At 35.4% G+C, this 13,864-nt stretch overlaps 1 long non-coding RNA gene across 1 annotated transcript in view; it reads right to left on the minus strand.

The window, feature by feature from the left end:
- Positions 1 to 6,664: 6,664 nt before the first annotated feature.
- The window catches only part of LOC126943000 (uncharacterized), a 52,153-nt gene continuing 44,953 nt past the window's right edge, over positions 6,665 to 13,864 (minus strand). The window contains exons 2-4 of the long non-coding RNA XR_007721680.1: positions 11,049 to 11,183; positions 8,230 to 8,473; positions 6,665 to 6,769 (exon numbers count right to left, since the gene is read on the minus strand). This is a non-coding gene — a long non-coding RNA (uncharacterized LOC126943000). The remainder of the gene's footprint in view (positions 6,770 to 8,229; positions 8,474 to 11,048; positions 11,184 to 13,864) is intronic.

The following is a 13,864-nucleotide window of genomic DNA, read 5'->3' on the forward strand; positions in this document are numbered from 1 at the left end:
TGTTGCTTTAATGTTTGGTTTGTCTGATATAAGAATAGTTACTCCTGCTCACTTTTGGTGTCCATTTGCATGAAATGCATTTTTTAAAGAACTAAAAGTAGAACTATTATTTGATCCAGCACTCCCACTACTGGATATCTACCCAGAGGAAAAGAAATCGTTATACGAAAAAGATACTCGCATAAGCATGTTTATAGTAGCACAATTCACAATTGCAAAATCGTGGAACCAACCCAAATACCCATCAATTGAGTGGATAAAGAAACTGTGATATATAGGTATCATATATATATATATCATATATATGTATATAATATATATATCACATTAACAGCATTTGCAGCACCCTGGATAAGATTGGAGACTATTATTCTAAGTGAAGTAACTCAGGAATGGACAACCAAACATTCCATGTTCTCACTGATATGTGGGAGCTAAGCTATGAGGACTCAAAGGCATAAGAATGCTACAGTGGACACTGGGGACTTGGGGGCAAGAGTGGGAGGAGGGTGAGGGATAAAAGACTACAAGTATGGTGCAGTGTATACTGCTTGGGTGATGGGTACACCAGAATCTCACAAATCACCACTAAAGAACTGACTCATGTAACCAAATACCTTCTGTACCCCAATAACTTCTGGAAATTTTTTTTAAATTTAGTTACTCAACTGCCCCACAATTTTTGTTTAGAGTAATTGTGAGGTGAAATTACCTACTGCTGGAAAGCTTTGCATGGGTACAGATATTCACATTAATTGGAGGACTCCAAGATATTTTTATTTCTGAATTCATCTACAGGATAAACATGGGCCTTAACTAGACACATTACATTTTTATTTTATTTAAATAGAAGTCAACAAACTTTCTTCCAAATTGCCAGGCAATCTGAATCAATTGAAGATAAGTACAATTTTTATCTTTAAAATATGTTATGGCCTTCTTGTGTTTTAGCTTCATCTTACTTTAACTATAAAACAGCATTTATATACAGATGGTTTTTTTTCTGAAAAAATGCAAAGATTCTACTATAAATGCCTCTCAATTAACAGTAAGTTTAATTATATGAAATTATTAGAACTTTTATGTTTATATTAAATGTATTAAATTTTGACTTTATAATAAACATTAATATTCAATATATAGTCCAAATAATAAAGAGATTAATTTCTTTCTTTTTCGGAGAAGTTTAATTATGCATTTCTTTTATTTTTTTTCTTCAAGTTTTATTTTAAGTTCCAGGGTACATGTGTAAGATGTGCAGGTTTGTTACATAGGTAAACATGTGCCATGGTGGTTTGCAGCACAGATCAACCCATCACCTAGGTATTAAGTCTAGCATTCATTAGCTATTCTTCCTGATGCCCTTTGCCCCCCACCCCACCTCCTCTGACAGATCCCAGTGTGTGTTTTTGTTCTCCGTGTGTCCATGTGTTTTCATTGTTCAGCCCCCACTTACAAGGGAGAGCATGCAGTGTTTGGTTTTCTGTCCCTGTGCTACATTGCTGAGGATAACGGCTTCCAGTTCCTTCCATGTCCCTGCAAAGGACATGATCTCATTCCCTTTTATGGCTGTATAGTATTTCATGGTGTATATGTGCCACATTTTGTTTATCCATTCTACCATTGATTGGCATTTGGGTTGATTCTATGTATTTATTGTTGTGAATAGTGCTTTGATAAACATACACGTGCATGTATCTTTATAATAATGATTTATAGTCCCTTTGGATATATACCCAGTAATGAGATTGCTGGAATATCAATGAAATATTAAATTATATTTCTGCTTCTAGATCTTTGAGGAATTGCCACATTATCTGCCACAATGGTTGAGCTGATTTACACTTCCACCAACAGTGTAAAAGTGTTCCTTTTTCTGTGCAACCTTGCCAACCAACCTCTGTTGTTTATTCACTTTTTAATAAGTGTCATTCTGACTGGTGTGAAACGGTATCTCATTGTCGTTTTTCGTTTTGATGTGCATTTATTTAATGATCAGTAATGCTGAGCTTTTTTCATATGTTTGTTGGCAACATGAATGTCTTCTTTAAAGAAGTATCTGTTCATGCCCTCTGCCCACTTTTTAAAAGGTTGTTTTTTACATCTAAATTTGTTTAAGTTTTTTGTAGACTCTAGATATTAGACCTTTTTCAGATGGATAGGTTGCAAAAATTTTCTCCCGTTCTGTAGGTTGTCCATTCACTCTGGTGACAGTTTCTTTTTCTCTGCAAAGCTCTTTAGTTTAATTAAATCCCATCTGTCAATTGTTGCTTTTGTTGCAATTGATTTTGGCATGTCTGTCATGAAAGCTTTGCCTTTGCCTATGTCCTGAATGGAATTGCCTAGATTTTCTTCTAGGGTTTTTACAGTTTTGGGTTTTGCATTTAAGTCTTTAATTAATCTTGAGTTAATTTTTTGTATATGCCGTAAGTAAGGGGTCCAGTTTCAATTTCCTGCTTATGGCTAGCCAGTTTTTCCAGCACTATTTATGAAACAGGGAATCTTTTCCCCATTGCTTGCTTTTGTCAGGTTTCTTGCAGATCTGATGGTTGTAGGTGTGCGGTCTTATTTTTGAAATCTCTATTCTTTTACATTGGTTTTTGTGTTTGTTTTTGTACCAGTACTATGCTCTTTTGATTACTGTAGTCTTGTAGTATAGTTTGAAGTCATATAACCTGATGTCTCCAGTTTTCCTCCTTTTGCTTAGGATTGACTTGGCTATTTGGACTCTTACTTGGTTCCATATAAATTTTAAAATAGTTTTTTCCATCTGTGAAGAACGTCAATGAAGTTTAATGGAAATAGCATTGAATCTACAAATTACTTTTGGTGGTATGGCTATTTCCATGATATTGATTCATCCTATAAATGAGCATGAAATGTTGTTCCATTTGTCTGTGTCTTCTCTGATTTCCTTGAGCAGTGGTTTGTAGTTCTCCTTGAAGAGGTCCTGCACTTCCCTTATGAGCTGTATTCCTAGGTGTTTTTATTCCTGTTTGTAGCAACTGTGAATGGGAATTCATTCATGATTTGACTCGCTGCTTGTCTGTTGCTGGTGTATAGGAATGCTCATGGCTTTTGCACATTGATTTTGTATCCTGACACTGCTGAAGTTGTTTGCCAGCTGAAGAAGCTTTTGGGGTGAGATGATGGGGTTTTCTAGATAAAGGGTCATGTCATCTGCGAAAAAAAAGACAATTTGATTTCCTCTCTTCCTATTTGAATGTACTTTATTTCTTTCTCTTGACTGATTGCCCTGGCCAGAATTTCCAATACTACTTTGAGTAGGAGCGGTGAGAGAGGGCATCCTTGTCTTGTGCCCATTTTGAAGGGGAATGCTTCCAAGGGGAGTACTATTTTGCCCATTCAGTATGATATTGGTTGTGAGTTACTCATGTATGGCTCTTATTATTTTGCAGTATGTTCCTTCAATACCTAGTTTATTGAGAGTTTTTAACATGAGGGGATGTTGAATTTTACCAAAGGCCTTTTCTGTGGCTGTTGAGATCATCTTGTGGTTTTTGTCTTTAGTACTGTTTATGTGATGGATTACATTTATTGATTTACATATGTTGAATCAACCTGGCATCCTAGGGATGAGGCCAACTTGATGGTGGATAAACTTTTTGATGTGCTGCTGGATTTGTTTTGCCAATATTTTATTGAGGATTTTTGCATCAATGTTCATCAGGGATATTGGCCTGAAGTTTTCTTTGTTGTACGTCTGCCAGGTTTGGGTAGCATGATAATGGTGGCCTCATAGAATGAGTTAGGGAGGGAGTCCCTCCTTTTCACTTGTTTGGAATAGTTTCAATAGAAATGGTACAAGTTCTTCTTTGCACTTCTGGTAGAATTCAGCTGTAAATCCATCTGGCCCTGGGGCTTTTTTGGTTGGTAGGCTGTTTATTACTGCCTCAACTTCATAACTCATTTTTGGTCTATTTAGGGATTTAATTTCTTCCTTGTTCGGTCTTGAGAGGCTATATGCATTCAGGGATTTATCAAGTTTTTCTAGATTTTCTAGTTTATGTGCCTGTAGGTGTTTATAGTACTTTCTAATGGTTGGTTGTATTTCTGTAGGATCAGTGGTGATATTTCCTTTATCATTTCTGATTGTGTCTCTTTGACTCTTCCCTCTTTTCTTCATTATTAGTCTAGCTAGAGGTCTATATATTTTATTAATTTTTTTCAATAAAACAGCTCCTGGACTCATTGATTTTTTTTAAGGGTTTTTTATGTCTCTATCTTCTTTACTGCCACTCTGATCCTAGTTATTGCTTGTCTTCTGCTAGCTTTGTTTGCTTGCTCTTGGTTCTCTAGTTCTTTTAGTTGTGATGTTATGTTGTTGATTTGAGATCTTTGTAATTTTTTGATGTGGGCATTTCGTGCTATAAATTTCCTTCTTAACACTGCCTTATCTGTATCCCAGAGATTCTGCTATGGTGTCTCTTTGTTCTCATTAGTCTCAAAGAACTTCTTGATTTCTGCATTGATTTTGGTATTCATCCAGTAGTCATTCAGGAGCAGGTTGTTCAGTTTCCATGTAGTTGTGTGGATTTGAGTGAGTTTTTAAGTCTTGAGTTCTAATTTGATTGCACCGTGGTCTGAGAGATTGTTTGTTATAATTTCAGTTCTTTTGTATTTGCTGAGGAATGTCTTACTTCTGAATATGTGATCAATTTTAGAATAAGTGCTGTGTGGTCATGAGAAGAATGTATACTTTATTTTGGGTGGAGAGTTTTGCAGATGTATCTCTCAGGTTCACTTAATCCAGAGCTGAGTTCAGGTCCTGAATATCTTTGTTAATTTTCTGTCTTGATGATCTGTCTAATATTGTCAATAGGGTGTTAAAATCTCCTAGTATTATTATGTGAAAACCTAAGTCTCTTTGTAGGTCTCTAAAAACTTGCTTTATGGATCTGGGTGCTCCTGTGTTTGGTGCATATATATTTAGGATAGTTAGCTCTTCTTGTCGAATTGAACTCTTTACCATTATGTAATGCCCTTCTTTATCTTTTTTTTTTTTTTTTTTTTTTTTTTTTTGCTTTTTGTTGGTTTAAAGTCTGTTTCGTCGAAAATTAGGATTGCAAACCCTGTGTTTATTTTGTTTTCCATTTGCCTGGTAAATATTCCTCCATCTCTTTATTTTGAGCCTGTATGTGTCTTTGCATGTGAAATGGGTCTCTTGAAGATAGCATATCAATGGTTCTTGATTCTATCCATCTTGCCATTCTGTGTCTTTTAATTGGGGCATTTAGCCCATTTACATTTAAGGTTAATATTGTTATGTGGAATTTATTCTGTCATCATGATGCTACCTCGTTATTTTGCAGACTTGTTTGCATGGTTGCTTCACAGTGTCATTAGTCAGTGTATTTTTATAGTGACTGGTAACGGTTTTTCCTTTCTGTATTTAGTGCTTCCTTCGGGGGCTCTTGCAAGGCAAGCCTGGTGGTGATGAATTACCTCAGGATTTGCTTGTCTGAAAAGGATCTTACTTCTCCTTTACTTATGAAGCTTAGTTTGGCCAGATATGAAATTCTGGGATAGAAATTATTTCCTTTAAGAATGTTAAATATTGATCCCCCATTTCTTCTGGCTTGTCAGGTTTCCACTGAGAGGCCCACTGTCAATCTGATGGACTTCTGTTTGTAGGCGAGCTGGCCTTTCTCTCTCTCTGCCTGCCCTTTACATATATTTTTTTCTCATTTCAACCTTGGAGAATCTGATGATTATGTGTCTTGGAGTTGATCTTCTCATGGAGTATATTATTGGGGTTTTCTGAATTTCCTGAGTTTGAATGTTGACCTGTCTTGCTAGGTTAGGGAAGTTCTCCTAGATGATATCCTGAAGTACGTTTTCAAACTTGATTCCATTTCCCTGGTCTCTTTCAGGTACTCCAATCATAGGTTCAGTCTTTTTACATAATCCCATATTTCTTGGAGGTTTTATTTGTTTCTTTTCATTATTTTTCCTCAATTCTTGTCTGCCTATCATATTTCAGAAAGATAGCCTTCAAGTTCTGATATTCTTTCCTCTGTTTGCTCTATTCTGCTATTGATCCTTGTGATTGCATTGTGAAATATCTTGTGTTTTGTTTTTCAGGTACCTTAGATCAATTATGCTCCTCTCTAAACTGGCTATTCTAGTTATCAGCTCCTTTATTGTTTTATCATGATTCTTAGCTTCTTTGCATTGGGTTAAAACCTGTTCCTTTAACTCAGTGATGTTCTTTATCACCCACCTTCTGAAGCCTAGTCATTTCAGCCATCTCAGCCTCAGACCAGTTCTGTGCTCTTACTGGAGAGGTGTTGTGGTAATTTGGAGGAGAAGAGGCATTCTGGCTTTTTGAGTTTTCATCGTTTTTGCATTGATTCTTTCTCCTCTTTGTGGGCTTATCTACCTTCAATCTTTTAAGTTGCTGACCTTCGAATGGGGTTTTTGTGGGGTCTTTTTTTTTGTTGATATTTTTGTTGTTGCTTTCTCTTTGTTTGTTTTTCTTTTTAATAGTCAGGCCACTTTTCTATACGGCTGCTGCAGTTTTTTCCCTTACCTAGAGGTATCACCAATGAAGGCTCCGAAACAGAAAAGATGTCAGCCTGCCCTTTCCTCTGGGAGCTCTGTCCTGGTGGGGGGAGGGGGAAAACTCACCTGATGCTGACCCAAATACTCCTGTAGGAGGTGTCTGGAGACTTCTGTTGACAGGTCTCATCCAGTCAGGAGGAATGGGATCAGGTACCACTGGGTGGCCATTGGCACAGCCAGTGCACTGCAATGGGGGGAAAATCCCATGTCCAGACCACCCAGACTCTCTAGAACCAGAAGGTTGAGAGACTAATTTCTTAATATGATATTGAGTAGTAGCTTTGAACATGGTCTCAGACTTAGGTTCTAGTCTGCATCCACTTTTTAACCGGATAGATCTTGGGCATGTATCTTAACTATGCTTCATATTTCTCATTTGTGAAATGGAAATTATAGTGGTAACTAGAGTCAGGTATTGCATAATGACATTCTGAGTAAGAATGGGCCATATACACTGTGGTGGTCCCATAAGATTATATTTTTACTGTACCTCTTCTGTGTTTAGATATAGTTAGATAAACAAATATTAAACACTGTGTTACAATTGCCTATAATATTCAGTATAGTAACATGCTTATAAGTTTGTCACCTAGGAGCAATAAGCTATACATATAACCTAGGTGTGTAGTAGGCTATATTGTTGTGGCGTTTTGACTCTCACAGTTTGGTGGGCAGGAGTGTTATAGCTCTTTTACTCTTGCTGTCCATGGCTCAGTGAGCAGGAATGTTACAGCTCTTTTGCTCCCACAATTCAACGAGTTACGAGTTCTCGTCCCATAGCCAAGAGTAATAAGGTACATGGACACGGGGGCGGGTGGTGGGGTGGGCAAGGCAGAGTAGAATTTGTTGAATGAAAGAAAAGCTCTCAACGGCAAGAGGGGACCCCAAAGAGGGTAGCTGTATATGAGGCTGAATCCAGGGTTTTATGAACTTAGAATGGGGGGAATGCATGCTGATTGGTTTATGGGTGGGCTTGGGAAAGGAACCATTTGATTGGTTAAAAAGCATCATTCAGAAAGAACCAATAGAGAGAGAGTAGGTAAGATGGAAATAGAAGTTCTCATTCTGGTCTGTGAATTCTACCTGGAACTGTTGCTTGGTTTTCAGGCTTTAGACTGTTCTTTCTTGAAGGTTGAGTTTCAACCGGGACCCCATCCCTGTCTGCCTTGTCTGTTTCCTGTTGCTATCAATATCATCTAGGTTTGTGTATGTATACTGTATGATGTTCACACAAAGACACAATTACCTAAAAGTGCATTTCTCAGAATGTGTCTTCATTGTTAAGTGATGCATAACTGCATATTTAAAAGTTCTGTCAGAATTAAATGAACTAGTCAATGTAAACATATTATCAAAGTTTTTGGCATATAGTAAAAGTTCAATACATTTTAACTATTACTATTATAGCATAGATGAATATCTTTCTACAATTCAACTGTGGAATACTCTTTTTTCAGTTTTCCTAGATTAACTTAATTTTAAACTCTGTGACCTGATTTCACTTCAGTGAAATTTAACTTCAAGTGGAAAATTTTACTTCATCTAACTGTGGGGTTTCTCTCTATCTCTGAGTTTTGCTATGATGCCAAGATCCCAGAATTTTTGGTAGTATCAAAAATGACATGGAGAAGATTATCTGGTTACCCATGATCTGTCCAGGTCAGTTAACAAGGAGGCACCCGTTGTCCCATCCTGTAGTGTCCCTTAATATCCTTTGCTGTATTGTGACCTGTTTCAGGCAGAAGAATCTTTGGCAAGTCTTGGATTTCCAGGCCTCATTCACTCCCTGATGAACACTAGGGCAAATGTTTATTCCAAGCTCTGGATACCACCTCTAACCTGTGACCCCATAGCCCTCTCTCCCTCCTTCTTCAATCTTGGAAACTTCCTAAATCAAACAAAGAAACAAGAACCTGTTAACAGCTTTGAACGAAGAAATGGGAAAAAAAATTTAAGGGAGAAAGCGTAGATTTGATATTTTTAGAAAGTCTTTCAATAATATTTAAGATATACTTAATATATTCTAAAGATATTTAAAATATACTTTAGAGAAACTGTACCTTTGACCATGCCCTCACCTACTTAGCACCCCTGGTTTTTCTTTATAGTCATATCCTTAGTGATATATTTTCCCATGGCATGTAAAAGATATTGAAAACTCATCCATGAGGGAATATTATGTGACTCTTCTGTTATTGTTCTTGCCTTAGCTCTTATTGTATTCTTTCTCCCACTCCACCCACCTCATATTGAAGAGGAGTTAGGTGGAATCACCATTTTTACAAATAAACATTAAATTCTGTACTTTCTCATTTCCTTCTTTTTCATGGCAGAGTCCCAACAGTACCCATGTGAAACAGGCAGACCTCATATCAGGTGCAGAAAACAAGAGAGGGCGGTGCTTGTTGTAAGAAAAAAATACTGGTTACACTACCCGACAAGATATCTTTAAATAAGTGCATTTAAATAAATGGCCTTATTTAATTTGAATATTAAATGACATTGGGATACATTGATGATTGCTATCTGTTAAAACTAAGTTCCAGAATATACTTCAAATTTTCCAAATTTGAGAAAAATTGCCAACATAGGGTTGTAGTATATTAGCTCTCAAAAAAGCATACCTTTATTCCACCATGGGAAGAAGCATAAAGGACCCAGAAAAAGAATTCAGATATTATACTGTTAAAGTTAAGAAAGGGTAAAATTTCATATTAATATGTCCTTCTGGTTATTTGAAGAATTTTACCTTTGAGGTGACTATATTAATAATAAAAGTTTGCTTTATGTTTATTTATATGGGGCTCAAAATTTGGAAATTTATTTTGTTACTTTTATCATTTGATCTTTAGAACAACTCTATGAGATAAGCAGAGAAAGTATTACAATTATTTATTTCCAGATGAGAAAATCTAGGCTTAGAGAAGCTTGATCAGAGAAGAGATGCTCAAGGTTATATATAGAGATTTTAAGTGCTGGGCCCAGCACCTCAAATCTGGCCTTTTGATTCAAACCCAGTACTCATTTCATTTATAATCTGAGGACAGGTTATAAATCTGAGGTGGCAAATAGCATCCACTTTGCATGCCAACCCTGATAAATTGGAAAGTGTGCTTGAGATGAGTCCTGAAGGACATACAGGACATAGTCAGGTGCACCTGGGGCATTTCAGGTGAAGATGACTATATAGATACAGGCGCAGAGATAGAAGACTACATATGACATTTAAGGATCTCCAAGTATTTCTCTTTAAACTAAAAATGCCTCTTATTTTAATATTGTTTTCTTTGCCTTCTGACTCTTCAATGGAAAATCCTCCTTGATTATGCCAAGCTCCTTTGAGCCTCACCATGGCTCACTACAGCTGGGTCTCCACAGTCATGTCAGGCCTCTGGATCATTTATTCAGAGTTACTGCCAGGTTAACCCGATGGCAGTTAATTGATGTGTCTTTCTAGAAATTTGTTCTGGATAATTAGAGAAAGACTTCGTCACGCTCAGTGTCTGACTATGAAATATTTTCTGATTCTATACCAATATTATGAACAAAATAAACAATCTACCTTGGTAATGAGGTTCAAAATGTTGTTATTTAATTAAAAGATTTGGGAGATTTAAAAAAAACATTTTCACTTAGTAATTTATGATAGTTGTGGCTCTGATGAAAATTAACATGATAATAATAATTATTACAGCCAAAATTATTTTGCCTTTGCTATGTTTCATAAACTGTCTTAATCACTTTACAAGAACTACTATATTACTTGTAATCCTTACAATAACATACTTATCTCCATTTTATAAATGAGGTAAATGAAGCCTAGAGATGTGAGTAACTTGAGATAAAGTCACAGAATCATTAAGAGATGGAACAGGTTTGCAAACTCATGTCTTTTTGTTCCCAGTTATGAGTGCTTTAACTATCACCCTTTTTTAAAATCATAGATGCTCAATTTTGCAGGTAAAATGACGAGAGCAGAGAGAAAAAAGAAAATCACCTTAAAATATATAAATATTTGAAAAAATAGAAAGTCTTTGCTCAATATGCATGTATGATGCATATTACTTATTATCACATGTAAACATGTCAATTTGGTTTAATTATATTCAGACTATTTTTTTCATCGTATCTTCCAGCAACCTTGCTTTTACTAATCCCACTTTATATTCTGACTCAAGAGTTTTTCTGAAATTCTGCTCCCAAATCAGTTTTTTAGGCCTTATTTGCCATAAGGACACTCTGAACCTGACTTGATTTTTGCTAAAAACAAAACAAAAAAACCACAAACAAACAAACAAACAGACAAACAAAAAAACCACTGGACTCCAGAATCATATATACTCAGACTCCCTTTGGCTTTTTCTAATGCTTGATGTTGTTTTCATACCAATATCTATTGACTGGTTTTTCTACTAACAGCTAATTTCCTTGGATTTCCAGAATATTGCATAAAAGAACATTACCAGTATGGCAAGTTTTCTGGTCAGCATTCAGACTTGTTCCTCCTGTGAATATCTTCCACTGCATGTGAGGTTAGCCTGAGTCAGGAAGGTGTATCCAAGAGCTATAGTGATTCAGAATCACTGGCAAATCCACTTCTGCTAAGACAGAAAGCAAGAGTTCCAATGGATGATTACCAGATGGTTATTTTGTCTATGTTCTAATCTTGATGAGCAGAAAGTTGCTCAAGATAATAGAATCATTTGCCTCATATTCCTTGTTATGGAATAAACCTATTGATTGCTTTGGAATATTAGATATGATATAAGTGAAGTGCTTACCAGAGTACCTGTCACAAAGTATATGTGATAAAAAAAAAATTCACTCCATTATCCTTCATTATTTCTTTAATAAGACCACGTGAATCATTACTTTCCTTTTTGGGAAACTCATGCACTGTCTTTCATGTAAAGATTATTAAAAATACCTGTTTAGCTCTGCTCTTTTGGCCTATCTAAATGGTTCAGTCTTGAGTTCTATCAATTTCAACATTATCATGCAATTTTAAGAAACCATACTTTGGAGTGCTTCATGAAAATAGGTTATTATAAGGTAGATGTATACCATAGGTAGTGATGTTAACTGCCTCTTGACCTGAGAACTCCTTTGTACCTTAATTTTAAGAGTAGAGTCATGAACACTAAGAAAGGCATCGATAATGGGAATAAAAATGCATTCTTTCCGAATTCCTACCTTTTGGTCTAGGGCATGTCCAACAAGCCACTTTCCAAGTGTTTATTAAATCAAGCAAGACAGTGTTTTTCACATGTCTTAATGCTTCTAGAATCAAATCAATTCAAAATAGGCCAGGAAGGGAAGTGTGTAAATCACAATTTACATTGAGAAATTGATTCCTTTCCCCAAATGAAACCGTGCTCCCTGTCAGAGTGCAGGAACATCAAAGCAACTATGAACAACGAAAATAAAATAGGGGTTTTGAAATGGAAACTGAACTTTTAATGCTTTGCTTATAGTGTACAGGATGTTATTTCAGGGTAAAAACAGTCTTCTTTTAAAATTTTTTCACTTTGGAATAAATTAATGATTTTATTAATGTTCATTGTTCTTTAGAATGACAACATTTATATTTTCTTACTGTGTAATCTTTCATAGATTTTTAAGTCTGTTAAAGGAAAATCAAGAAGTTTTTGGGTTTCATTTTGTTGTTTGGTTTGGATATTTTACAATAAAAATGCCTAACTAATCTTATGGGGATACAGACTCACGGATTTTAGCCAAGCCGAAGGCTTTGTTATGAAGTTTTTGGCCCAGAATAGTCAAGTGTGGTCTTTACAGGCTTATGCCTTTTTGATTTGACCCTCTGATGTATAACTTATAAATAAGTTGTGTAATCTAAATTCCAAATGAAGACTGGGATAATTATATCCAGTCATCTTTCTTATTCCTAAATTGCAGCTTAAGTATGAGAGTTCAAGAAAAATTATGTTATATACTATGACATTTTATGTGATGAAAAATGATTCAAGTACTTTATACTGAAAAAATTAGTTTCCATGTTTTCTTTTGGTGAAATGAATCTTCTATCAGGTGTGACCACAATGGTAAAAGTAAGACACTGCACTTTAAAGGTCATATTACTAATTTGGGCACATTTACTTGTTAATCTGCATTAGTAAATAAAAAATCCAGTTTTTAGTTGAATAGGTTTTGGACAATAAAATGGACATGTAATATAAAACTTTATATGCTGTATTAAGTTGGTGTGTCTAGGTGTGAGTATAAACAAGCAAACAGAATGCTTCAAGAGTTAAAGTGGCATTTGAAAATATTATAAGAGGGCTTACAGGAATTATGGGAAATCATAATGCAATTATACCTTCACATAATAGAGGTTTCCAAAGAAGAAAAGGGAAAAGGGCCAAGAAGGACTGGTTGAAAATTTCCCTAATCTGTGGATAGATGCCAACAACCAGGTAGAAGGATAATATAACTCTCCGGTAAAGTTGAAACCAAAGAGGAATCCATGAAGACACATAATAATCAAGCTAACATAATCAAAAACAAAGAAAAAATTTGGACAGCATCACAAGATAAGAAACACATCACATACAAAGGTGTACCAGTGCAATTGTCAATGGATTTCTCAGCAGAAACCCTACAGGCCAGGAGAGAGGGATGATATATTCAAAGTGCTCACAAAAAAATCTTGCTAAGCAATAATAGTTTTCCCAGCAAAACTGTCTTTCTGAAATCAGGTAGAAATGAAAGCTTTCTCAGACAAACAAAAGCTAAGGGAGTTCATCACTGCTATACTTGCTTTATAGAAATTGCTATTGGGAGTTCTTTAAGCTGAAACAAAAATATAATAATAACATGGAACTACAAAAGTACAAAACTGAAGGTATAAAAAAACAGGGCTATATTCAGAATACTCTAGCGTTAAAATAATGATATGTAAGGCAATTTTATCCCCAGTATGAGGGTCAAAAGACAAAACTATGTGATTAGCTATAGATATTATAGCTAATAAGAACAAGAATAATATCTACAGCTATAATTAATTGTCAAGAAATACACACTGAAAAATGACAAATTCTAAGGTCAAAAACATAAAATGTCAAAAGAGGAATAAAAGTGTAGAGTTGCTGTATGAAAAGTTAAGTTATTATTAGCTTGAAATAGTGTAAGAAATTCTACATAAGCCTTATGGTATCCACTAAGAAAAATCCTTAGTAGAAGTACAAAGCAAAAATGAAGGGATTCAAAGCATATAACTACACCGAAACATCAAACTACAAAGGAAGACAGCAAACAAGAG

This window comes from Macaca thibetana, chromosome 1 (genome assembly GCF_024542745.1).
Source record: "Macaca thibetana thibetana isolate TM-01 chromosome 1, ASM2454274v1, whole genome shotgun sequence".
Lineage (NCBI taxonomy): Eukaryota > Metazoa > Chordata > Mammalia > Primates > Cercopithecidae > Macaca > Macaca thibetana.